The following is a 27915-nucleotide window of genomic DNA, read 5'->3' on the forward strand; positions in this document are numbered from 1 at the left end:
CATCCTAGTTTTCTAAATGTTGAGTTTTAAGCCAGTTTTTTTTTCACTCTTCTCTTTCCTTTTATCTTTTTAACAATGGTTCAATTGTATACATATGCTTCATTATCAGCTTCAAATCCACTTTGAAAATAAGCAAAGTTAACCAGAGGATGAAAAAGTAACTCAATGGTCACTGCTTCCTTTCTTTCTCCCATTCCACCTTCCTTTACCATTAAAAGCCCAATGTATACAATTTTTATCAGTGAACACAAACCTCTCTAGTGGTATCTTGAAAAAATTGTACAATAGTGCTTATGAACAAAGAATAATATGACCAATTAAACACTTCTAAATAAAACATAAGTCAAAGAAGAAATCTCAAGAGAAACTTTAAAATATTTTAAATGAAAACAAAAATAGAACTTAACAAAATTTGCGAGATGCAGACAGTGCAGTGATTATAGAGAAAAATTTATAGCACTGAATGAATATATTAGAAAAGAAAGATCTAAAATCAATAACATAAGCTTCCACCTAGGAAACTATAAAAAGAAGAGCAAATTAAATCCAAAATAAGCAGAAGCAAAAAATAATAAAAAATTAGAGTGAAAATCAATGAAATTGAAAACAGAAAATCAATAGAGAAAAATCAATGAAACCAAAAGCTATCTTTGAAAATATCTCTAAGATTGAGGAACTCTTAGCCAGATTAAAAAAGACAGAAGGCACAAGTTAACAATATTAGAAATGAAAATGGGGCCATTACCACTGATCCCATGAACTTAAATGGATGACAAAGGAATATTATGGACAACTCAAAGCCCACAAATTTGATAACCTAGATAAAAGGGACCACTATCTTGAAAGACACAATCTACCAAAACTCATACAAGGAAAAATAGACATATATCCATTAAAGAAATAGAATCAATAATTAATTACCTTCCAAAACAGAAATACCAGGCCCAGATGGGTTCATTGGTAGAGTCTACCAAACATTTAAGGAGGAAACTATACCAATTCTCTCCTATCTCTTCCAGAAGACAGAAGCAGAAAGAAAACTTTCTAACTTATTCCATGGAGCCAGCATTACCCCAATATTAAAACCACACAAAGACATTGTAAGAAAGGAAAGCTATAGACCAACATCTTCATGGACAAAACACAAAAGTCCTTAACAAAATATTAGGAAATCAAATCCAACAATATATAAAAAAGCATGTGGCACAGAGGAGGAGCAACGGCATGGGCTGAAAAGGCCTGGGTCTGAGCCTCAGGCTGTCATATACTATTTGGCCTTGAGGAAGTCACTAAAAACTTACTATATCACAACTGACACATGCCTACCTACTATATGGGGCTTCCCTGGTGGCTCAGATGGTAAAGTAATGCAGGAGACCCGGGTTTGATCCCTGGGTCAAGAAGATGCCCTGGAGAAGGGAATGGCTACCCACTCCAGTGTTCTTGCCTGGAGAATCCCATGGACAGGGAAGCCTGGCCGGCTGGAGACCATGTCCATTGAGTTGCAGAGTCAGACCCGATTGAGAGGCTTTCACTTTCATTTACCCACTGATTTAAAGGAATCAAATGAGGAAAAAAAATGTGCAGAAGTATATCAAATTATATTGTTACTCCAAATGAGGAAGCACTAATTTAATGAACAGCAGCAATGTTACCCTGAGTGACAAGAATCAAGAGAGGGAATTAATGAAATCAAAGCCGCAGGTTTAATCTCGGATGGGCTTCAAATTCACACTGGTATTCATGGGCTTCCCTGGTGGTTCAGATGGTAAAGAATCTGCCTGCAGTGGGGCAGACCTCAATTTGATCCCTGGGTTGTGAAGATCCCCTGGAGGAGGGCATGGCAACCCACCCCAGTATTCTTGTCTGGAGAATCCCCATGGACAGAGGAGCCTGGTGCGTTACAGTCCATAGGGTCGCAAAGAGTCAGACACAACTGAGTGACTAAGCATAGCACCGTATATTCATGGCAACAGACTGCAGCTCCAAGCCTAAAAAGCCACCTCTGGAATGCAAAGACACCACCAGGACCCACACATACTCCCCCAAGAAAATGATGTGAAGGTTCAGATCCTGCAGACAGCGGCAGGACACCCCATCTCTCAGGCTCCACCTAAGCAGTTGACAACACTGCCATCCGACACTCTTGCAAAGAGTGCATTCATTTTCCACTAAGTGTTCCGGCAGACCGCTTTACCAGAACCTATTACACAGCCACCAATTTATTTGAAAAGGGGAGAGAACACAAAAAATTTCATTACCCACGGGATATGTCACACTTAACGGTAATTAATCAAACGTTCTTCCCCTCATGTAGAAAACCAGCCACATAAATAACCCTATCAGGGATCAATGGAACCATGAGTCTCAACCCTTTAAAAAAGCTACTGGCAGAATGCTGCTCAGATTTTCTGCTGTGCTTAAAGAACACTATTTTCAGAGAAAGAAGCTGTATTTTTATTTGGGAAGAGCCATCCATAATCTCTTTCCTCAATGTGTTTTCTATACCATAATTCAGTTCAGTTCAGTCGCTCCGTCATGTCCAAATCTTTGCGACCCCATTACATTCTTTTATATGTGTACATACATATTAACACAAGTGCTCTTGATCAGAAATACTCTTATAAAAAATTTAGCCTAGTATCATAAAATACAAGGGCTTCCCCAGTGGCTCAGTGGTAAAAGAATCTGCCCGCAATGCAGAAAAATTCAGGTTGATCCCTGGGTGGGGAGGATCCCCTGGAGGTGTAAATGGCAACCCACTCCAGTATTCTCGCCAGGAAGGTCCCATGCACAGAGGAGCCCGCTGGGCTACAGCCCCTGGGGTTGTGGAGTCAGACACAACTGAGCATACACAACTGAAGATAAAGCTTTAGGGATTTCCTTTGATAATTTAGGAAACCAAATTTCATTTGGAAATGTTTCTACACATCTATATAGCATAACTACACTAACAAAAAAATATCTGATCACCTGAACTCATGTCTGTTGAACAAAATGAAGGAAAACTGCCCCCTTCATAAATGGCCAAGTTATTCAACCAATTTATCTAAATGTGGGTGTTCATACAGGCTTTATTAGAGCTCGTATCACCAAAATTCAAGCACCATGTATTTTGCTGTCCTCTCCAAAACTAAACTCCATAGGGAGCTTCATTCTTATGCTCCTCAACAATTCAGTATTTCCACAGTGAAACTTACTTAACCAAGTGCCATTTTAACCAACACCCCTGATAGGCTCCCAGGCAGCAGTACTCTTCAATGCGTCGGCAACTTTTGTCAGCGAAAAATACCTTAAACATGAGGGGATGCGGTGGCTGTCTATGGTGGGTATCATCTAGCCTTCTCTTGATTTAAGACATTTCCAAAAGTCATGCTTAAACTTTTCTTTCTGAAATGTCTGAACATATTTTCTTGAATCCCTGAAAAATATATTTGACTAGATTAGGTCATTAACTCCAAGACCAAAATATACACTATTATTAACAGCTATTACTTGGACAGCAGTTACAGTGTGGCCTGAGCTGTTTCAACAAGTCCATACAATTTGACTTTCACTGTTTTACTTTGAAGACTGCAAGGTTTCATTTTTTAATGAGGATTCTAACAGACAGAAAAATGCTGGGGAGTCACAGGAATGTAAGGTGAAGCACAGGGAATACAGTCAACAATACTTTGTAATGACTCTGTATCTGACAGATGGTAACTAGACTTATCCTGTTGGTCATTTTGCAATGTATAAAAGGACCAAGTCACTATGTTGTAGACCTGAAACTGATATTGTTTGTCAACTATAATTCAGTGTTTAAAATACTGGAGAGGAAGGAAGGCTGAAACGAAATTCCCCTAGACAGAGTCAAACTATTTCACCCATAAAGGAACAGAGCCAAGGCCAAACACCAGGGGAAGGGGACTGCTGCAGACTCCACTTGCAGAGCTGGGCCCTGAATTCACGTAGGTGCCAAATGTTACCAAATAAGCTCAGGGTTTAGCTAAAACACGACTCTACACTATATAGTGTTACACTGCGTTAGCTCCACACTACTGGTATTATGAAAGGAAAACTATTCCAACACTTGTTAAACCGATGAGGAAGATTTTATTCAGGATTATTGCAATGGATGTAGACTATTCAAACAGGAGACAGAGATTAGGTTCAACTCTAAACACGGAGAAGGCAATGGCACCCCACTCCAGTACTCTCGCCTGGAAAATCCCATGGACGGGGGAGCCTGGTAGGCTGCAGTCCATGGGGTCACTGAGAGTCAGACAGGACTGGGCGACTTCACTTTCACTTTTCACTCTCACACATTGGAGAAGGAAATGGCAACCCACTCCAGTGTTCTTGCCTGGAGAATCCCAGGGACAGCGGAGCCTGGAGGGCTGCCGTCTATAGGGTCACACAGAGTCGGACACGACTGAAGCGACTTAGCAGCAGCAGCTAAACACACCAAAGAGCCGGGAATTTACACTAATAAAAAACAGGAGGGAGTCAGGAGATGAAAAATTGCATCCAGGGTCGGGGGATTCTTGGGACTTCCCCGGTAGTTCAGTGGTTAGAAATCTGCCTTCCAATGCAGGGAATAAGGGTTTCATCCCTGGTTGAAGAACTAAGACCCCACACGTCGCTGGGGGTAACTAAGCTACATGCCACAACTCCTGAGCCCAGGCACTCTGCAGCCTGAGGGAAACAGAGAGAAGCCCACGCATCACAACCAAGACCCAAGGCAGCCAGATAATTTTTTTTTTTTTTTGAGTTTTTAAAGGGTAGGGCAATTCTTACTAGACTGACCTAACTTGCTGAACACAGGCCAGGGGTAATTACACATCAACGGTAGGGGATAAGGCATTTGATCAGACATTAGGGTGATCAGGTAGGAAAAGTGGGGGGACTTTCACTAAACAGATGCAACAGAATTCTTGCTAAAACTAGGTCAGGCAGGCCAACGACAGGATGGGAGCCCAGGCAGAGGCCCAATCTAGAAAGCAGCTTAGAGGTGCCCAACTAAAGTTTGGGAAGGAAGGAGTCTTTGTCAACAACCTGGATCAGTTAGATCTTTATCCTGAGAGGTCACTGTGTGCCTCTGAGGAGGCAGAACAGCCTCTCTAGCCTCCACCTACGGACTGCCAGTGACACTCCCATCCCCTCCACCCCAAGACTGACAATCAAACGTGCCTTGAGAGACAGGGCTTCCTGGCTGGCTCAGTGGTAAAGAACCAGCTCCTGCAGGAGCTGCAGGAGACACAGGTTCGGTCCCCAGGCTGGGAAGATCCCCTGGAGAAGGAAATGGCAACCCACTCCAGTATTCCTGGTGGGGTAATCCCAGGGGCAGAGGAGCCGGGGGGGTTGCAGCCCATGGGGTCACGAAGAGTCGGACACGACTGAGCACACACACATTTTGAGACACTGAAACCACTGCTGTAGACCAGGGGTTGGCAAATTTCATATGTAAAGGGCCAGAGAGTAAGTATTCTCAGCTTTGAAGAATACATATACACATGCTCCCTCATCTTTTTCAAGACTTCACCTTCCAATGCAGGCTGTGTGCATTCGATCCCTGGTCAAGGAACTAAGATGCTTCATGGCCAAAGAAAAAATAAAAACCAGAATATAAACATGTTTAAACTATTTTTAAAAACTATTTTTAAAAAACAAACCAACCCCAAAACAGAAAAACACCCATGCAACAGGCCAGACTTGATCACTGTTTGCCAAACTCTACTTCAGACTGAGTATCAGACTGAGTATCACTTTTCAAGTAGATGTAGATAGTATACAGGCAGATATTTAACAAAATACAGATTTACTTAAAACTATGATTTGGGTTGTAGGTAACTATCTAACAGTATTATTTCCTCAAATGAGGAAGAGCAGAATCAGAGGCAGAATCTTGTGGCAGACCACATTTGTTTCTACGTTTGGAAAGGACACTAATTCACAACAGCCTGGGGCAAAACAGCTCAACGTGCTCCCACCAGTCTGCTCTTTCACTTCTCAACACAGCCCAAACCCTTCATTCCCATCCCTGCGTCTCCAAATCCCCAACTGTATATCGCTGACTTAGGAGTTTGCTTTTGTTGGTGTTTCGTAACCAACACTATTTTGGTTTATAGAACATGTTTTCCACACTCTCTCTCCTTATCTAACATTCTGCAATGCATCTCTCAAATTAATCTATCCCAGGCTACAGAGTCTATGAATATGAAATAAGTTACTGGGACCCCTTATAATGATCAGTATAAGGGTCAGTTTCATGAACCCATCCATGCACTCCATAATCATTGCAACTTTTGCCTCTAGAAACAAATATGTACTCATATTTTAAGAGGATTACCCTGGAAACGATGACATGACCCTAGAACCATCCAAAGGTTATATTAATACTACAATCCAGCTATTGAATGTGAGAATTGAAGCTATGTGGTGCTCTTGTTTTTAACAGTTACAATAAATACCACCGGGGGGGAAAAAAGACCCAGAATTTTTATTTTAGTTTACTAGATTCCATTAAGCAAGGTCTAAATTACTCTCTTCACACTCAGCAGATTCATAAGGTTATTTGCCTTTAGTGATTTCACTTCCTTATAGTATGAAATGCTGTTCATGATGAAGGTTGATAAAAGGAGAGATTACCTTTTTTTAAAAAAAATAAAGAATAAAGAACAGGAAAGCAAAGCTAAAAGAAACACCAGCTCTAATTTATTTCTCTGTGAGAGTCTCAGGTCTCCTTAAGTGTTTTCCTGTTTTGGCTCTTCAAATCCAGCCTAAGCTAAAGTGAAGAGGTATGGTAGATGCTGTTACACATACGCCAGTTCCCAAAGACCCCAGTAGGGTAAAGACCAAAAGGAAGCAAAACTAAAAGAAGATAAAGCAGGAGAGCTGGGTTCGATCCCTGGTTTGGGAAGATTCCCTGGAGAAGGCAGTGGCAACCCACTCCATTATTCTTGCCTGGAGAATCCCACAGACAGAGGAGAGTCTAGTGGGCTACAATCCATGGGGTTGCAAAGAGTCAGACACAACTGAGCAATTTTCACTCACTCACTCAAATTACTAGGAAAAATGGAGAAAATACCTCTAAACAAATTCAGTAAAACATGTCTAACCTTAAAGGATGCATCTACTGTGTGCTTATTCTTCTTAGATAAAAAAGCAACATTAAAATTGCTCCTTTGGGAATTCCCTGGAGGTCTAGCAGTTAGGACTTGGCACTTTCATTTCCAGGGCCAGGGTTCAATCCCTGGTTGGGGAACTAAGATTCCATAAGCTGCATGGCATAGAGAAAAAAAAAAAAAAATATCCTTTGATGCTGATACTCTAAACAGCAAAGCAGCAGCTTAGCATATTCTTTTTTGTTTGTTTTTTTTTTGCCCCCAAATGAGGCTTCCAGGGATTTCAGTTCCCCGACCAGGGATCTAACCTGCACCCTTGGCAATGAAATTGAGGAGTCCTGACCTTTGGACCACAGGGGGTTTCCCAGAAGACCTATTCTTTATTTTCAACTTAGTTTATTTTTAAGTTATAAAACAATATATGATCATTGCAGAAAATATATAGAGAGAAAATATAAAGAAAATAAATATCACTCAAAGCACCACCACATGAAAAACTATTTTTAAAGCTTTAATATATTTCCTGGTAGTCTTTTTTCTATCCTTTCTAGTAATTTCATAAATTTTACAAAGTCAGAAGTATAATATATGTGAATGCATACACACATTTTGCAAAAGATTTGGCAATAGAGCCAACAAATCAGAGATCTATATCTTTAATCTAGTCTGTTCATTCTTTTATAAATCTATAAACCCAGAAATATATATATATTACAAATATATAAACCCAGAAATCTAAACAAAATTAAATAAAAAATATACTGTCTTTCATTGAAGATTACTTCTTTTTTTTTTTTTTTTTCCGGATTTTTTTTTTTTTTTTTGAAGATTACTTCTAATAGTGAAAAATTGGGACAAGAAAAGTGTCTAGTAATAAAAGAAGGATTGTGCTATGCTTAGTCGCTCAGTCTTGTCTGACTCTCTGCGACCCCGTGGACTGCAGCCCGCCAGGCTCCTCTGTCCATGGGGATTCTCCCCGCAAGAATGCTGGAGTGGGTTGCCATGCCCTCCTCCAGTGGATCTTCCCAACCCAGGGATCGAACCCAGGTCTCCTGTATTGCAGGCGGATTCTTTAACATCTGAGCCACCAGGGAAACCCAAAAGAAGGATTAAACAAATATATAAGGGAAATCCGTATAATGGAATGAAAGACAACTATTAAAATTGGATTTTTTTGGAAGAATTTAATGACAAAATTAAATCTTGATTCCTGCTCCTTTCATTTAATTTTACATCCTGAGCATCTTCCCAAATCATTACATTCTCAAAAAAAAAATTCTAATTTATAAAATTTAGATTTTAGATTTCTTAATATCTACTATAAATTGTTCCAGCAATCTACATTCCCACCAGTAGATTCTTGGGTACATCTTTTTTTTTTTTAATTTAAATTTATTTTTTATTTTTATTTTTTTGCTTTTATTCTTTAAATTTACTTATTTTAATTGGAGGCTAGTTACTTTACAATACTGTAGTGGTTTTTGCCATACATTGACATGAATCAGCCATGGGTGTGCATGTGTTCCCATCCTGAACCCCCTCCCACCTCCCTCCCCACCCCAGCCCTCAGCGTCATCCCAGTGCACCAGCCCTGAGCACCCCGTCTCATGCATCCTACCTGGACTGGTGATCTATTTCACAAATGGCAATATACATGTTTCATTGCTATTCTCTCAGAACATCCCACCCTCACCTTCTCCCACAGAGTCCAAAAGTCTGTTCTTTATATCTGTGTCTCTTGCTGTCTCACATACAGGGTCATCGTTACCATTTTTCTAAATTCCATATATATGCGTTAGTATACTATATTGGTGTTTTACTTTCTAACTTACTTCACTCTGTATAATAGGCTCCAGTTTCATCCACCTCATTAGAACTGATTCAAATGTATTCTTTTTGATAGCTGAGTAATATTCCATTGTGTATATGTACCACAGCTTTCATATCCATTCGTCTGCTGATGGACATCTAGGTTGCTTCCATGTCCTGGCTATTGTAAACAGTGCTGTGATGAAGATTGGGGTGCACCTGTCTCTTTCAGATCTGGTTTCCTCAGTGTGTATGTCCAGCAGTGGGTCATATGGCAGTTCTATTTCCAGTTTTTTAAGGAATCCCCACACTGTTCTCCATAGTGGGTGTGCTAGTCTGCATTCCCAGCAACAGTGTAAGAGGGTTCTCTGGGGTACATCTTAATGAGACTCTAAGAAGGTATCCTTTTTCTTTTTAGTTTTTATGTATCTATTTACGGCTGTGCTGGGTCTTCTTGCTGCTTAGAAGCTTTCTCCAGGTGCGGGCACAGTGGCTTCTCTTGCTACAGAGCCCCGGTGTCTGGGGTCCTGGAGGAACCGGCGGTCACTGGGACCGGTTCCAGCCATTTAGCTGTGGCCTCTCGAGGTGGGTGGAGGGGGAGGGCTCCAAGGGCACTTGTGCTTCCGGGTGGCTCCCTACCCATCACCCTGCATGGCCTTATCCTGGTATTTAATTAAACAAGTGTTTTTAAACCTCCCCTCACCCCCAAAAATACCCACTGACAGGCCCTGGAGTGTATAAGCTTCAGAGGTTGCATCAGATGGGCTCAGCTTCCCTGTAGCATGTGGAGTCTTCCTGGATCGGGGATCAAACCTGCGTCCCCTGCAGTAGCGGGCAGATTCTCAACCACTGGACCACCAGGCAAGTCTGGTATACTCTTTTTTAATGCATTTATTTTTACCTTTTGAGACAGTTATTTATTTTGTCATTATTTTTAACATTTCCCCACTTTTTAAATCTTGAAAAATTTCGAGACAACAGTAAAAGATGAGAAAGTAGTACAATTAACATCCATATACTAAGAAGGTACATTCTTAAATCAACAAGTGCAAACATCTAGAAGAAAATGATTCATGAAAGTAATTATTTAGATTTTTTAGGTGCCTGCAATTAAATCTCCTTAAAATAACCAAAAAAATTTGCTGGTTTTATATAAAATAGCTAGGATCACAAAGAGGTAAGGTTCTTTTCAAAGCTACATTATATACACACATTTTAAATGCTGACACACTGTTCTGCCAGTTTCTTACTGAACTGTCTGTGACCACAAGAGGAAATCATCCTAAGCGATGTAGAAGCTTCTGGTTACTACTCAGTATCTATCCTCTCCTTCTTTATTAACAGAACCCCAAGAGAAGCAAAGACCAAAAGCAGAAAAACAGTATCTCCAAGTCTCCCCTGCAGCAGAGGTGATGCTGTGATACTGTCTCATCAAGGGGTAGAAAGTAATATCCTCGGAAGGCCTTTCAGGAAAGTCCCTAAAAGGTGTAGGGCTGGAGGCAGACTGCTGGCAAGCTCCTGTTTGCTTTTCTGACCTTCCCCTCGTTCCTGGAATGAGGGCCTGCAGATGCCAGACTCCTGGCACATACGTGAGATGAGAACACGAGGGCGAGGACCACACTCAGGAGCCTGGGGCATCAATCCAGAGGGAACCTGGGGTCCCGGGTAGTCAAGGAACCAGGCTACTAGGCCTGGACAGCTGAGCCCCAGACTGATTTTATGTGAAGAAAAAAAAATCCCCAAATTTGTTTGAACCACTGATTCCTGTAGTCACTTTTAGGTAAAGTGAACCCTAACTCATCTGCTGGAGTTATTATACAAAGGTTATTATAACCTGCCAGAGTTATTTTATAAAGGTAAGAAGCAGGTGGAATTGGCTAAAACCAATTAGCTCATTTAAATACTCATTCATTATTCCACGCACTCAATCTCTATCGAACATCTATGCTTGGAGGCAGAAGCACGGAAATATGTAAGATGCGGCCTGTGGTTAAAACGAAGCCACCAAACCAACAAGTAAAACATAGTCTGATGAGTCCCAAGGGCATGGCCACCCACTCCAGCATTCTCGCCCGGCGAATCCCACGGACAGAGGAGCCTGGCGGACTCCAGTCCACGGCAGCAAAGAGTCGGACACGACGGAGCGCCCAGTACTAACACTGCGGTAGGGAAAGAGCGGTAAGCTACGACATCACGTAAGAAGTATGTGACCCAGCCTGGTGGGTGGAAGGCAAATGGGATCAGAGAAAGCTTGCCAGGTGAAATGAAATCTAAGCTGAGACCTGAAAATGGAGATGGAAGTATTAGCCAGTGTTACCCAACAGGGCAGTGAAGGTAAGAGTACTGCGGAAGAGGAAACGGCATATGCAAAGACCCAGAGGAAGCAGGGAGAATGTGACCCATTACAGGAAGTGCAAGCAGTTGACCACAGCTGGAACACAGACATGGAGTATGAGACCACTCTTCTCAGGCACCGCCGAAATTACAGAGGCCGTCCCCCTCTGGCCAGGCTAGACCCAGGAATTGTTTTTTAATTATTCCTTTATTAAAATAAACAGAAATTAAGGACCAAAAGAGGCAAAGCCTCTTCCAGCTCTCTACCTTGATGGTGAGATTCTTTAAATGGCAGAATCATCCTGTTCCTCCAAATTGGTGGGGCTTGCTCAACAATGCAGAGACTAACAGACGCTTTGCCCAACACCGAAGGATGGATTGAGAAGGGTTAGGCTGACAGATGCAGGCAAGTGTCACAATGAGACCTGCTGCTAGCAAGAGTAACACTTTGGCAATAATCATAAAGAAATGGATGGAAAGAGAACACTATTATAACAGGGGGACAAGAGATGAAGGAGGTCATGACTAGACTACACACAATGGAATGCTGAGAAGAGGCAGTGAGCTTTGGAGAGAGACTGGCAGGTGAACTGGAGAGGACTGAGATATGCAGGGGCAAGAAGACGTGGGGAAGGGAGATCTGAAGGTCTAGCCTGGGAGAGGCAGGCAGCAAAGCACTGTCATTGACTCCATGCTCCAGGATTGCATCTCCAACAGTGAGTGGCTTTGTCAGCTTCACTTAAGCCCCATGTGGTTCAGTTTCCGCATCTGTATAAAGGGAATAATACTATAATCTCAAAGGATTTGCGAGGAGTTACATGGAAGTTCTCAGAACAGGACATGGCACATAGAAGATGCTGAATAAATGCTAGCCACGTGCAAAGTGATGTGATGCCATTCACCAAGATAGGGGACACAAGAGGACGCACAAGTTCTGGGGAAGAAGAATGACAAGCTCAGGTTTGGACACATTCACCTGATCTGCCTGTGGGACATGCAGGAGGCAGTTGAGGACACGGGGCTGCAGCTCAGAGGAGAGCAGTGAGAGTCAGAGGCTCCTTCATCAAGGGTGGTGTGAGGGTGACATCTGAGCAAGGGCCCGGCAGACAGCAAGGAGCCAGCCCTGAGCGGATGGAGTAAGATGCGGAGCAAAGGACTGGGCAGCTCCCAGGGAACACGGACACTCAACGGACAGACAGGGGGAAAGGCAGAAGGAGCAGCCACTGAGACGAGAGGAAGAGTCTCAGAAAACAATCCTAATAAAGCTGGACCGCAACAACTGAAGAAACAAAAACACAAATGACGGGGAGATGAGGGAGACATCCCACCATGCACAGGGCACCAGCTTAGAGACTGGAAAGCAAGCGTAGGGGCAAAAAGATCTAAATGAAAAACAGCATTCCCTGAGAACCAGTATTTATAGTTTATTAACATTGTTCGTAAATTATCATAAGAACCCCAGAGTAAAATCTCCAACTGGATCAGAGGCAGATGGCTCTTTTAGTGAGCAAACTGTCCAAGCAAACTGCTTTATCAATGAGGCTAAGCCTGAGAAAAAATCTCATCCAGTAACCTGAGTGGCCAAGAAAGAATTACATTTTTTAAAGAAAGAAAGCAGAACACAGTGGCTTTACTGAAAAAATAATCCAAACTACATTTTGAAAATAAAGTTCAACTGGCCCCTAAGCTTTTAGTTAGTGAACCTGAAAAGCCACTTTAAATCACATCACTTTGGGGCTTGGAGGAAAGAGAGATAGCCACTGGTCCAGATTCCAGATATGAGACGTATCTGGAAAGCCTGCTGGAAAGCAGATAACTGCATCCGAATCTAAGACCACGGCATCCGAATCTCTGGGTGGACGGTGAGGGAAAGTGCACTGCTCTCTGGAATGTGTTGAAGACACTTACTTACCAGACCACTCATGCGCACACCAACATCTGGGAACCCCTGATCTGTCTGATCAGAAGACCAAGGGGTAGAGAAAATGAAAAGCCTGGACAACTGCACACAGCTAACGAGACAGGTAGAGCAGTCCTCACACTCTAGCTTGTAGCAGAATCACCCAGAGAGCTTGTTAAACACACATTTTTGAGACTGCTCTAGGAGTTTCTGACTCAGCCCAAGAATTCACATCTCTAACAAGTGTGAGGTGAGGCTGCTATGCTCACCTCGGGACCACACTTCGAGACTCTCTCGTCTGGCTTAGTCATTAGAGTCTCCTAAGGGCTTCCCTGGTGGCTCAGATGGTAAAGAATCTGCCTGCAATGCGGGAAACTCGGGTTTGATCCCCGGGTCGGGATCAAGAGGGATCCCAGAAAGGGGACTGGCAACCCACCCCAGTATTCTTGCCTGGAGAATCCCACGGACAGAGGAGCCTGGGGGGCTACGGTTCATGGGGGCGCAAAGAGTCAGACACGACTGAGCGACTAACACTCTGTGTACATCAACTCAAGATCTGTACCCTTAAAGAAAAGGTAGCGCATTTCAGAAATGATGCTGAAAGTGAAACAGAACACAGGACGAAATATAAACTTCACACATGTATTCTAAGCCCTTCTGGTCAATTGGAAAAAACCCAGAAAGCTGGAAAAGACCCAGACTAAACTAAGCTAGAATGAAACTACAAGGGTCAGGGAGAAGAGACCAAAATGACTGAATAAATAAAGACTAAATTCACAAAACAGGGCAGAGACAGGTCATAATTTTAAAATCCATAAAAGTATGAAAAGGTATGTTCAGAATGACAGCACTAGGCAGCTGTTTTGATTATTTGACTGTAAGAACTCACTTTTAACTATCTTTTTGTGTTATTTACTCAGGAAATCTAATCCCCAAACAGTCTTGAGGCTAAATTTTTATTCAAAACAACTTTCAAACATGGTTTCCCATTGGTTCCACACAAAGCCAGAGAAGCCACAGAGAAACATTCTCCCCTCACCACCGCCACCCTAATTCTGCATGACTCAGCCCTTCCGGTATTACATTAGAAGGAACAGCACTCTAACGCTGCTCTGACGGCTGCTCTCCGCTCATGTAGACAGCTCCTAGCCCTGAAACACCACATGCAAATACATCATTCTCTCACCAGATCAGAAGATCTGTAACTGCCTCTGCCTACCTGCTCTTTGTCTCACGGTTCTGAGCACACCTCCAAAACCCGTAACGATGAATCCCACTGGCAACATCCCCTGGGGGCTGTCACGCACATTTTATATCAGACTGTTTTCACCCCTTTTCCAGCCCACTTCCCACTTGTGGCTGTTGCTGTGCTACCTCTAGTACCTGCTGTCATTTCCTTCGAAGACAGCAATACATCCAAGGGTCAGATCCTTTCAATATCCATGGGACTCCTACACCCAGCTAAGCTGCTCCCTCTATCTTCGGAGCATCTTTGCCCAGGCTTTCCTCTTTGTTCCACGTATTTGCCTTTGGACTCCTCCCACCCAACTCCCAACACCTTCCTGTCTTCCCCAAAATAACCTCACTTCTAAAGGCACAAGGTCTGGGTGTTGAACTTTTCAAAGTCAGTCTAAGTATCCTTCTGTCAACAAACATACCACTTCTTAGAACTTAGAGGCAAAATCAGGCTACCCAGACATGTTAATGGTTTGAACTGTCATTAAACTTTCCCAGGATTCATTACTAGCTATCCTTTACCATAAAAATGTTGACTCTGCTTATGGTCTTGAATAGAGGATCTCTCCTTTGTCAAGCCCATGACAAGACACACACACACACTAACCCACCTACCTGAAGACCAAGATTCAGAGTTTATCGTCATCAAACCCACATATAATGTCACTGCCCACCAAATAACTAACGCAAAATTTAAACACAGGCTCTATGCTTACTGTCAATTATTAAATCTTAGTCTAAAGAAAGTGAAAGTGAAAGTCGTTCAGTCATGTTCAACTCTTTGTGACCCCATGGACTATACAGTCCATAGAATTCTCCAGGCCAGAATACTGAAGTGGGTAGCCTTTCCCTTCTCCAGGGGATTGTCCCAACCCAGGGATCAAACCCAGGTCTCCTGCATTGCAGGTGGATTCTTTACCAGCTGAGCCACCAGGGAAGCCCAGGAATACTGCAGCGGGTAGCCTGTCGCTTCTCCAGCGGATTCTGACCCAGGAATCAAACTGGGGTCTCCTGCATTGCATGCAGATTTTTTACCAGCTAAGCTACTAGGGAAGCCCCAAATCTTAATTGTAAATGATATATCTGATAAAGAGTTAATATTCAGAACATATAAACAACTCCTACAACTCAATAACAAAAAGACAAACAACCTGATTAAAACATGGGCAAAAGACTCGACTAAACATTTATCCATATACGAATGGCTAACAAGCATATGAAAAGATGTTTAACATCACTAATCATTATTGAAGTGCAAATCAAAACCAGGAGCTATCACTTCATACACATCAAGATGACTATCATCATCAGAAACAAAAACAAAAAAATGGTGAGGATATGGAGAAACTGGAATGCTTGCATACTTCTGAAAGAAATATAAAATGGCTTCGCTGCTGTGGAAAACAGTAAGGCGGTCCTTCAAAAAATCAAAAATAGAATTAATATGCGACTCTGATATTCCAGTTTGAGATATATATCCAAAACAGTTGAAAGCAGGAATGCAAACGGATTATTTACACACCCATGTACAAATAGCTTATTCATAACATTCAAAAGGTTGAAGCAACCCAGATGTCCATTAATGAATGAATGGATAAACAAAATGTAATGTGTGTGTGTGTGTGTGTGTGTGTGTGTGTGTGTATAAGAAATATTACTCACCCTTAAAAAGGAAGGAAATTCTAACAAATGGATGAACTGTGAGAACATTACTCTAAGTAAAATGAGTCTGTCACAAGAAGACAAATACCATATGAATCCACTTCCATGAGGCACATAGAACAATTAAACTCACAGAGACAAAAAAAAAGAATGGCGGTTGCCAGGTGCAGGGGGCAGGGAAAATGAACAGTTGTTTAATGGCTATAGAGCTTCATTATGGAAACTGGTTGCACAACAATGTGAATATACTTATAATACTGGAACTATATGCTTAAAAATCGTTAAAATGGTAGATTTTGTGTTGTGTGTTTTAACACAATTTTTAAGTATAAACAATGAAATATTTTCTTATAATGGCCTTAACTTATAAATCTATAGTCATTTTTATCTTACATAAAATATACTATCTCTTAATATTAACACACATAGAAGGATATAATACTGTGTCTTTTAAAGTAAAGGAATAATCTGAAAATAAAATATTTTTAGGTAAAAATATTTCAATATTTATTTATAATATCAATAAATTTATGAAATATGTCTATAAATAAGTACTACAAATAAATGATTTATTAGGGCAAGGGTGGGATGATTTGGGAGAATGGCATTGAAACATGTATATTATCATATGTGAAATGGATCACCAGTCCAGGTTTGATGCATGAGACAGGGTGCTCGGGGCTGGTGCACTGGGACAACCCTGAGGGATGGGATGGGGAGGGAGGTGGAAGGGGGGTTCAGGATGGGGAACATAATGTACACCCATGGCTGATTCATGGCAATGTATGGCAAAACCACTACAATATTGTAAAGTAATTAGCCTCCAATTAAAATGAATAAATTTATAAAAAAAGAAAAAAGAAAATATGTCTATTTATAAATAAATGCTACAAATAAATGATTTATTTATAATGTTTATAAATAAATTTTTTAGATTGAAGATATCTAAAATATAACACACTTTATACACAAAGCTTACTTTCTGTAAAATTAATAACTTCATAGGAAGGATTACTAATGAATGTGCATGGCAATGAAAATATCCTATCAAAGTCTAGTATTTAATACTTTGTTTCATTTGGGGGATTCAAAGATCTTTATAAAATCTTGGAGTACTATAAAGAAAAGATTTGGTCTTTCTGAACCGTAAATTGCACAGCAAATCTTTCATCACAGTGTTTACTGAATAATGCTGGACTGGTTGCTACAGTAGCAAAGCACAGACTTCAGAAGCCTCTAAGACCTATCCTGTTACTCTTTACCATGAGCTGAATAAGATACCTGAGGTGCAACTTACCAACAAACCAAGAAGACATTTCATAAAACTTAGTATTTGGCATCTAGATGTCAAAAACAAATTTATCCATTTGCATCCAAGGAAAAATATACTCATTTTAAACTGAGACATAAAGTTCAAATAACAGTAATTTGATCTAACAACATGCAACTCGAGAACATAAGTGAAAATTGCTCAGTCGTGTCCGACTCTTTGCGACCCCATGGACTATACAGTTCATGGAATTCTCCAGGCAAGAATTCTGGAGTGGGTAGCTGTTCCCTCCTCCAGGGGGATCTTCCCCACCCAGGGATCCAACCCAGGTCTCCTGCACTGCAGGCGGATTCTTTACCAGCTGAGACACCAGGGAAGCCCACTTGAGAACATAACCCTGTGTCAAAACAGTATACTAAACAGACTAGCATTGTTTTATTCAAAGCAAAAATCAAGGTGATTGCAATGCCTTTAAATCCAAAAATACAGAGATTAGGTGGAAGGATGCTTTCATTGCATTGGCAGGGTCCATCTTGGGTGGCAGTCACTTGCAAAATGCAGGTTCCCAAACCCTTCTCCCTAGCACTCCGATTCAGATTACAACACACTAGATTTGGCACCTACTCTAACTAATTGGAATTTTCATTGTGCATTTTCTACAAGTACTGTAACAACACTTTAAGAAACAATGCAAAACACACTTCCAATAAGATGCAAATTACAGAGCCTTAGAAGTATATCTTACAAGGAAATTAAATCTCATCTTATTCAACTTGATAAACAATTGACAAATTGATCAATTTTAATAAGAAAGAACAGCAATATTTACATACAAATAAATAGCATATGCTTCTCTGTAAGCTACAAGTCTAATAACAATACTATTATACGACTGTTTGAAGCTCAGAGTCACCTCTTTTTAGAAGTAACTTTCAATACAGTGTATAAGACTTCAAACACACATACAAATTATATAGACAGAAACTGGTTTCATTACATTATTCCTCCTTCTGGTTTTTGATCAAAATTAGAACTTCCCAGATCCCAAAGCTCTGAAGAAATTTAGACTATTTCCCAAAACACACTCTGAGGATTTACATTTGCCACCACAGAAAATAGGATGCTTAAAAGAATGCCACCAGAGGATTTAGATGCAGTTCCCAAAGAAAAAAAAAATCTTTGGGACTTCCCTGGTGGTCCAGTGGTTAAGATGCTACACTCCTAATGCAGGGAGCTGGCTTTGATCCCACAGGTGTAACCAAGAGTTCACATGCGGGAACTAAGAGCCAATGTAGTCAAATAAATAAATTGTTTTTAATGTTTTGAGTAGAGGAGAGAATGCAGTCTCTCAGAAAGACTGCTTTGAACAAGATAATGTTCACCTCTGTGGACAAGGGATGTTGCCTGTCATTCCAGTAAACAAGGACCAAGCCATCAGCTGCTGCAGCACCCCCACTCCCACTGATGGTACGCCCCAAGGGGATTCAGAAGAGAGGAAAACAGAAAGCACCCTGCGCTCTGGACACGGCCCTAGATAATGAAGATGCATATCTAACGAATAATTTCATTGAGCGCAGATTCTTGCATCTTCCTGTAAGTAAAAAGGCACTAAAATCATTAATTTGCCATGTTTATTTCTGTGATTAGCAGTTATCTTTTGATGTTTGACTACACGGTTTTGTTTCGGTTTTTTTTAAAGCTCAACATGCCTACACATCCTGGCTCCTCCCTTACTTCTCTGGAGCACCTCCTCAGAGGTATCTGAGAGGCTGTCTCCTGGGCTATAGTCTTCAGTAAGGTCCCAGAATAAAACTTAATTCAAAACTCTCAAGTTGTGTGTTTTCCTTCTGTCAGCACTGGATGTTGTATAAATTCAAGTAGGCTTATTTTTCTTTAATTTTTTACTGAACATTACTGAACGCACATCAATAGTAACAAGAAAAGACATTACCTGTGATTGCTGTCTTTACCAGACTTCTGCTAGATTATGTTTGCTCACTTCCCTCTATCGGAAGGGCAGAAAAGATTTTTCCAACACTTGGCACTGCTGGCAACTCCCAGAAGAATATTTCCAAAATCTATAGAAAACAACTAAAAAAAAAGAGAGAGAGACCCACAATCATCAATAAACTATAAAAACCCAATCAAATTTCCCCTAGGTTTTCTCCCCTCCCAGCTACCACCATTTGTTGGGCACTGAATGGCTCTGCCTCAGATTGCACTTATTTTTCTTTTTTTAAAGTTATAAGCAAAAATTGAATCTTTATTTAGAAGTCTGAGTGCTAGCCAAATATGACAGACTCCCACTGGGCAGCAGAAAGGAGAGAAGGAGTCTTCTGCCCTCCAAGAGATGGTAAGTAATTATATACTTCTTTTAGAAGAGAAAAAAAATGTGGAACTAAATAAACCCATATTCATGCATCAGCAACATAACATTATAATGAGAACAAACTAGAAAATAGCAAGACACTTCATAGCCTGCTTCTCTTTAAAGGTGTGATATTCACCAAATATTCCCTGGCACCTCTGACCTATTCAAATATTGACAGTTGAAAGTTCAATTTTTTGCCATCCCATGGGCAAAGTGGACTTTGGTTTTAGACACAGATCTCATGAGATCATGCCTGCCTGGGAAGGTGTTTCACAGCACAGTCACATGGGCTCCTGACAGTACATTCAGAAAAACGTGAGCTTGAAGAAGGCTGAGAAGGGACTTCCCTGGTGATACAGTGGCTAAGATGCAGTGCTTCTAGTACAGGGGGACTGGGTTCCCAGAAAAAAAGGAAGCTTGGAAATTGTCCGACCTGAGACAAACAGTACAGAGAACATAACCTAGAGGTGTCCTAGAAAGTACAGCAAAGAGACTAACCCCAAGCACAGAGACCTCAAAAGGCAGAAAGGAAGTGAAGTCGCTCACTCGTGTCCAATTCTTTGCAACCCCATGGACTGCAGCCTACCAGGCTCCTCCATCCATGGGATTTTCCAGGCAAGAATACTGGAGTGGGTTGCCATTTCCTTCTCCAGGAGATCTTCCTGACCCAGGGATTGAACCTGGGTCTCCTGCATTGCAGGCAGACGTTTTACCATCTGAGCCACCAGGGAAGCTAGTGCAAATGCCAAACAAAGTGAAAAAGGATGCTATTCTAGATGAGAACAGGTGGAAGCCGGAGAAAAATGACCAAGGGAAAAAACACATTTTAACAAAGAAATAGATACTATATGTAAATTTTAAGCACAGGAACCATATCAAATACCCAATAACTGGGAAAGAAGAGTTAAGTAAATTTGACAAAATGACCTAATTTACTTTACACAGTTTTGTCACCCATCAGAAAAATTTGAATTTTAATAAAGTGGGGAAAACATCATTTATAATATAAAGAAGAAAGAAAACACAGAATACAATCTTGTAATTCCATATGATCACAATCACCAATGCAAAGCAAGAAACAGGAAGCAATTTTTCCTGATATAATTAGAAGTATTTCCCCAACTTTAAATGGGTTAAGGTGAGCAACTCAAGTCAGAATCTAGTACTGATAGGGACAGAGTAAAGGGACAAAGTAGGTGATTAAACAGTTAATCCCACTAGGGGACTATAAGTAGAAAAAATATGAGAGACCCCTGTAAGTTAATGATTACTCAAGAGAGAAGGCCTGCTTACCCACAAAACCAAGCAGGCTTGCTTAACACATAACCATGCAACAGAAGCATGAGACATGCCCCAGAACAATATAACAATGGTGGGATAAACCTCACATCCTGCCCAGTGAGTTCATTAAGCTAATGATCCCTAGGACATACTCTCTGCACACATAAAAAACAATAATTTGTGGACCTAACTTGACCATGTAGGGACAAGAAAACTCCCCTGCCCAACCTGGAGGAGGAGCTGATGATGGAAGCATGATGTCTACCCAAGAGGGACAAAGAAGCTCTTCTCCCCCTGCCTACTTTTCCTTTGATTATAAAACCGTAGCCCAGTAAGTTTTTAGGGTGTGGCATTTCTTGCCCACATGCTTGCAAACCTCACAAGTGTTCTATTCTAATAAATCACTTCCTTATCTATCACTTTGTCTCTTGCTGAATTCTTTTCTACACTGAAACAAAAAGGACTGTAATAGTGTAAGCCCTTCAGAGGCCCCCCTGAAAAAACACTACACATTTCAGTACAACAAATGTTGTTCAGCCGCTAAATCATTTCCGACTCTTTGTGACCTCATGGACTTCAGCACACCAGGCTTCCCTGTTCATCGTTATCTCCCAGAGTTTATGCAAACTCATGTCCATTGAGCTGATGATGCCATCCAACCATCTTGTCCTCTGTCATCCCCTTCTCCTGCCTTCAATCTTTCCCAGGATCAGGGTCTTTTCCAATGAGTCGGCTCTTTGCATCAGGTGGCCAAAGTACTGGAGCTTCAGCATCAGTCATTCCAATGAATATTCAGGGTTGATTTCCTTTAGGACTGACTGGTATAACACATATACCAGCTCTTTTCAAAATCTCTGTGTAATAAGGATGCACCACTCATTAATATAATTTTTCTGTAACAGTCCAGTATATTAAAAGATGGTTCCCTAGAAGTCACTTAAGAGGTTTTTTGTGTGTATGTTTGACCTCAAAGGCTTGGAAGTCGTTTCTTATAACACATGCCTCATGAAAGGGATAAAGATGAAGAGAGGGACCTCAATGTGATCAAAGTATTCAAAACTGGATACAGTTGCGGTAATCCCTGGGCACAGAAAAAGTGTGTATGGGGCCTGAGAGGCAAGGGATAACACTTTACATGCAAATAAACAAATTCTTCACATTAAAATTTCTTCAGTACCTTCAAATCTGCCTTTTTCACTCGACTCCAATATTAAGCACCTATGACCTCAAAGTATAATCCATAATCAAATCTCTGGACATTTAATCTCAAGCCATTTTAATGACTTACAAGTAAGAGAGAATTCTACTTCTTCCATAATCCCACATGAACTGTTCTATTATCACGTATTGGAGAGAGACAGGCTCTCCTACTGCCTCTTAAGAATTACAGATTGCTTCCAGATGCTTCTCAGGTGATGTCAAGCCTTTTCTCATTCTGTGACTCTTGAATTATGAAAGGGCATCTCTAATTCATGAGAAACTCCTCCCACTTCAGTATCTATTACCATACATTCTGCCCTTTCACTCTTTTATAGGCACTCACACACACATGCTTTTACTTGGGCTAAGGCATCCCTATGTATCAGGAAGGGCTTACTGAGAATCACTTATATTTTACCAGCAGGATTCCACCAGCAGCCACGCTTTGAGACTTCAAAGGAAGGAAGCTGAGTTCCTTGAGAGTAATGCACAGGATAACATGGAAAGCAAGGTTAAACGGAATTAAAGTAAATTGAAAGGACTCTCTTAAAATTCACTGGGTCTTTATAATTCTCTCCTTGTCACTTCCCTTAAAAACAAAATACATCTCTTGCTAAAAAGGGGGTGAGGAGTTGGCAGTTCACAATTGAGTCACACCCAAATCTCTGCCCAGGCAAGTGCTTGCCTTCTAACAAAACATTCTACCTTCACTTAACAAAACCAAATTCAGGTTCATAATCCTTCTATGCAATGGCTATGTCATTTCCCTAATTTCAAAACAGGGACAACGTTTAAACCTCATTTGCAGATGGCATAAATTCAGTGAATTCAGACCTCTACTCTGCTGAGTTCAGAAATCTGCTAATGGGTGGGGAGTGCACAAAAGCACAGCAAACCACCAGATGAATGCTGTGCATGTTGTGGGCGGAGAGGGGAAGATAATTAACAGACACATCACAGATTTCTCCCTGTATCGGCAAAATGAATGCAGAGGGGCGTTTTTATAAGGAGGTGTGGATTTTTCCATAGCACTGGATTAACTGACCCGTGCTATAATCAAGTGCTTTCCTGGAGAGTAATTAACAAATCAATCAATCAAGTACAAGCCTCAAAGAATTCAAGAAGTTTTCAAATTCGTAGTGTTGACGATGAGCTGATTATTGAATAATTTCATTCTCCAAAAGAGCTGAACTGAGACAGGTTATTTGAAAACTCGCAGATAAGAACAAAATGTTCTACTGAGGTCCACAATCTTCCCTGATTCCACTCAAGCATATTAATAATAATTCAAGATTCTTAAAATGGATGGACCTAAGCCCAATCCCTGAATTTTATAGGTGACAAAAATAAAGCACAGTAAAGGTAGCAGAGAAGGCAATGGCACTGCACTCCAGTACTCCTGCCTGGAAAATCCCATGGATGGAGGAGCCTGGTAGGCTGCAGTCCATGGGGTCACAAAGAGTTGGATACGACTGAGCGACTTCACTTTCACTTTTCACTTTCATGCATTGGAGAAGGAAATGGCAACCCACTCCAGTGTTCTTGCCTGGAGAATCCCAGTGACGGTGGAGCCTGGTGGGCTGCTGTCTATGGGGTCACACAGTCGGACACGACTAAAGCGACTTAGCAGCAGCAGCCACAAAGATATGGAACAGGGCTTCCCAGGTGGTGCTAGTGGTAAAGAAACTGTCAGACAATGCAGGAGACACAGAGATGCAGGTTCAACCCCTGGGTCGGGAAGATCCCCTGGAGAACGGCATGGCAACCCACTCCAGTATTCTTGCCTGGAGAATCCCATGGACAGAGGAGCCTGTGGGCTACAGTCTATGGTGTCACAAAGACTCAGACACGACTGAAGAGACTTAGCATGTACAAAGCAGGTGACGTGTTCAAAGTTAAATGCTGGTGAACAGAGAAGACAGAGGTAGAACCCATATCTTCTCTATATTAAACTTACAATTCCTCAACTACCTACCCATTAAGTCCATTTCATTCCTTTCTCCAAACCGCAAAATTTTTAAAGCTTTGTGGAAAGCTCCATCAAATGAAGCTTTAATCTTCAATTTCCATCCAATTGATTCCTGGATTTTACACTAATTATATAGATTCTCTTCTTCACTCAAGAAACGCAGTGTTGAGTTTCCCTGGTGGCTCAGATGGTAAAGCGTCTGCCTGCAATGCAGGAGACCTGGGTTCGATCCCTGGGTTGGGAAGATCTCCTGGAGAAGGAAATGGCAACCCACTCCAGTATTCCTGCCTGGAGAATCCCATGGATGGAGTTGCCTGGTAGGCTACAGTCCATGGGGTCGCAAAGAGTCGGATATGAAGAAACGCAGTGTTATCTGAATACTTTGGGAAGGTCCCAACCACAAAATGAATGAGTGAACATCACATCACAGAGGAGGAAGAGCAAAGAGAGACTGCAGGCATCTTAGAAATGAATGAAGAATGGTCAAAATGAAGAAGAAAGGTGAACAAAATAAAAATCTAAGTATTAAAGTGATATTTCCTGCAACAACTACTCCTGTTTCTAAAAGAAAAAAAAAGTAGTGGTTGTTGTTGTATTCAAGTAGATTTGGAAAATGCTACATTCTAAAATATCCCTCTCGATACTGGGCTTCCCTGGTGGCTCACATAGCAAAGAATCTGCCTGCAATGAGGAAGACCTGAGTTCAACCCTGGGCCAGGAAGATCCCCTGGAAAACGGAATGGTTACTCACTCTAGTATTCTTGCCTGGAGAATTTCATGGACAGGGGAGCCCAGTCCACAGGCTACACGTACATGGGGTCACAAAGGGTTGGACACGATGGAGTGACTTGCACTTCATTTGCTTCACTTACATTCTGAAATATCCCTCTTGAATATTCACAAAGTGCATTATTGTTAAGTTTATTAAGGCTCTAAGGAGGCCTAAAAAAAGAAGCGCCCACTTAGTTTTGCTTAATACGCTTCCCAGTCTTATTTGCCATCTTTGGTTTGCAGGTCCTGTACTGACATCCTCCAAGAAGCATCCTTCAGGAAGCACACATATCATTTTTGATGGACAACAATGACACTCATTAAGCAGTATTTATAGTGAGAATGGCTTGCTCTTCCAGACCGAAGTGTGAAAAATCAACTTTTGAGGTAAAGGAACCCTGTGACTACAATGAAAATAACTACCACCATCAAGTAGGAAATGCTAAGTGCAAGGCACTGTGGTAAAAACAATTTTTTTGAGAAGGGGTAGGATAGATTCAAATTCAAATTATACCTCCCAGAGACTGTACCTATTCACAAATGAGCAAAACATTTTTAACAAATAAATGAACATATCATATACACTGTTCTGCACCTTACATTTTTCACCAAATAGCATATACTGGCAATGTATACATAAAGAGATTCACTGGTATAAAAATATGACTACACAGTTATATGACTACACAGTTTTCTAATGTAAACTGCACAGTTTTCCAACAGCAGCTATTAAGGCAATGTATTAACTCAGTTTCCCATGGAAGAACATTTTGGTTGTTTCTAAACTTTAGCCATTTTATAAACACTACTACAATAAGTATCTCTGTACATAAATCACTTTCTCAGGCATGTAACACATATGTATATGTAGGATACATGCACAGTATATATGAATGTATGAATATCTAGAGGAATGGATTTGTACACTTATCTAGGATAAATTTCTAGAACTGGAGTTCTGAGTCAAGGAATATGAGTTTTTTCATACTACTGTTGTTGTCTCGTTACTAAGTCACATCCGACGCTTTTTCAAGATCACCAGACTCCTCGGTCCGTGGGATTTCCCAGGCAAGAACACTGGAGTGGGATACCATTTCCTTTTCCAGGGGATCTTCCCAACCCAGAGATCGAACCAGTATCTCCTGCTTGGCAGGTGGATTCTTCATCACTGAGCCATCTGGGAAGCCCTTTGCATACTATAGATTTTGCCAAATTGCCCACAAAAGAGACTATTGTTTTGCACTCATTCTCTCTACAGAATAGGTTATACAATTTTTTAATGTTTGCCCATCAAACAGTGATAAATGGTTCCTCTGTTTAGTTGTAATGTGCATATCTCTTAAAATGAGCAGGTTAAGCATCTTCTCAAGAAGATGAAAGACACCATTTGTTTCAAACACCATGGTGTTTGAAAGACACCATTACTTTTCTTCCTATAGACTATCTGCATCCTTTGTTCATTTTTCTACTGGGTTGTTGAAATTGTTCTTATGGATATGTAGAAACTCTTCACTAGGGAAATTAGTCCCGTTGCAGTATGACAGGCAAAAATTTTCTCCCAATTATCTTGGTCTTTCTTTATGCAGGACACTTTTCTGTTAGTTTTTTAAAGTAATCAAGTTTATCAATTTCTTTTATGGCTTCCCTTTTTTCTCTCTTACTTAGAAAGGCCATATGTACTCCAAGATTGTAAAATAACTTTCCCATGCTTTCTTCCATAAAATATTTTTAAAATTTCTGTTTAACATAGATCAATTTTGCTTAACACTTGAGATACTGTTCTAAATAGCCTTTTCTTTCCCCACCCCAGATGGCCACATGGTTATCTGACCACTATTTATTGAACAGAGCATCTTTCTCCAATTAACTTGAAATGGCATCTTCTGTCATATACTAAACATGACATTTAGTAATACAAATGTTTCAATTATTATAATCTTGCATAATGTTTTATCTCTTCTCAGAAATGGCCGAGCTGTTCATGCTTACTTATTTTTCCATATGAACACAGAATAAGGTTGTTTAGCCCCTGAAAAATCTTGTTGTTATTTTTAGTGGAATTGCATTAAACATACACATTAATTTAAGGAGAACCAGCATCTCTATATTCCAGAATATGACAGGCCTCATATCATTTATGTATCCCCTTCAGGAGCATTTTTCAATACCTTAATACATATCTTACATATTTCTTAAGTTATTCTTAGGTATTTAATACTTTTTTATGGTAATTGTTTTTTCTTCCACTACATTTAAACTCTACACATGGACATCACCAGATGGTCAATATCAAAATCAGACTGATTATATTCTTTGCAGCCAAAGATGGAGAAGCTCTATAGAGTCAGCAAAAATAAGACCTGGAGCTGACTGTAGCTCAGATCATGAACTCCTTATTGCCAAATTCAGACTTAAATTGAAGAATGTAGGGAAACCACTGTCCCATTCAGGTATGACCTTTATCAAATCCCTTATGATTATACAGTGGAAGTGACAAACAGATTCAAGGGATTAGATTTCTGATAGAGTGCCTGGAAAACTATGGACAGAGGTTGGTGACACTGTATAGGAGGCAGTGATCAAGACCATCCCCAAGAAAAAGAAATGCAAACAGGCAAAATGGCTGTCTGAGGAGGCCTTACAAATAGCTGGGAAGAGAAGAGAAGCAAAAGGCAAAGGAGGAAAGGAAAGAAGGATATACCCATTTGAATGCAGAGTTCCAAAGAACAGCAAGGAGAGATAAGAAAGCCTTCTTCAAAGATCAATGCAAAGAAACAGAGGAAAACAGAATGGGAAAGACTAGAGATCTCTTCAAGAAAATTAGAGATACCAAGGGAACATTTCATGCAAAGATGGGCACAATAAAGGACAGAAGCAGTATGGACCTCACAGAAGCAGAAGATATTAAGAAGAGGTGGCAAGAATACACAGAAGAACTAAACAAAAAAGATTCTAATGACCCAGATAACTATGATGGTGTGATCACTCACCTAGAGCCAGACA

At 40.8% G+C, this 27915-nt stretch overlaps 1 protein-coding gene across 8 annotated transcripts in view; it reads right to left on the reverse strand.

Moving 5' to 3' along the window:
* Positions 1–27915, reverse strand: part of FHIP1A (FHF complex subunit HOOK interacting protein 1A) — a 399036-nt gene that overhangs the window by 211541 nt on the left and 159580 nt on the right. For all 8 annotated transcript variants that reach the window (XM_070474764.1, XM_070474760.1, XM_070474765.1 and 5 more), the window contains one exon: positions 19272–19411. The gene's annotated coding sequence lies outside the window, so the exon portion shown is untranslated. The remainder of the gene's footprint in view (positions 1–19271; positions 19412–27915) is intronic.

Source organism: Odocoileus virginianus, chromosome 12 (assembly GCF_023699985.2).
Source record: "Odocoileus virginianus isolate 20LAN1187 ecotype Illinois chromosome 12, Ovbor_1.2, whole genome shotgun sequence".
NCBI classification, from domain to species: Eukaryota; Metazoa; Chordata; class Mammalia; order Artiodactyla; family Cervidae; genus Odocoileus; species Odocoileus virginianus.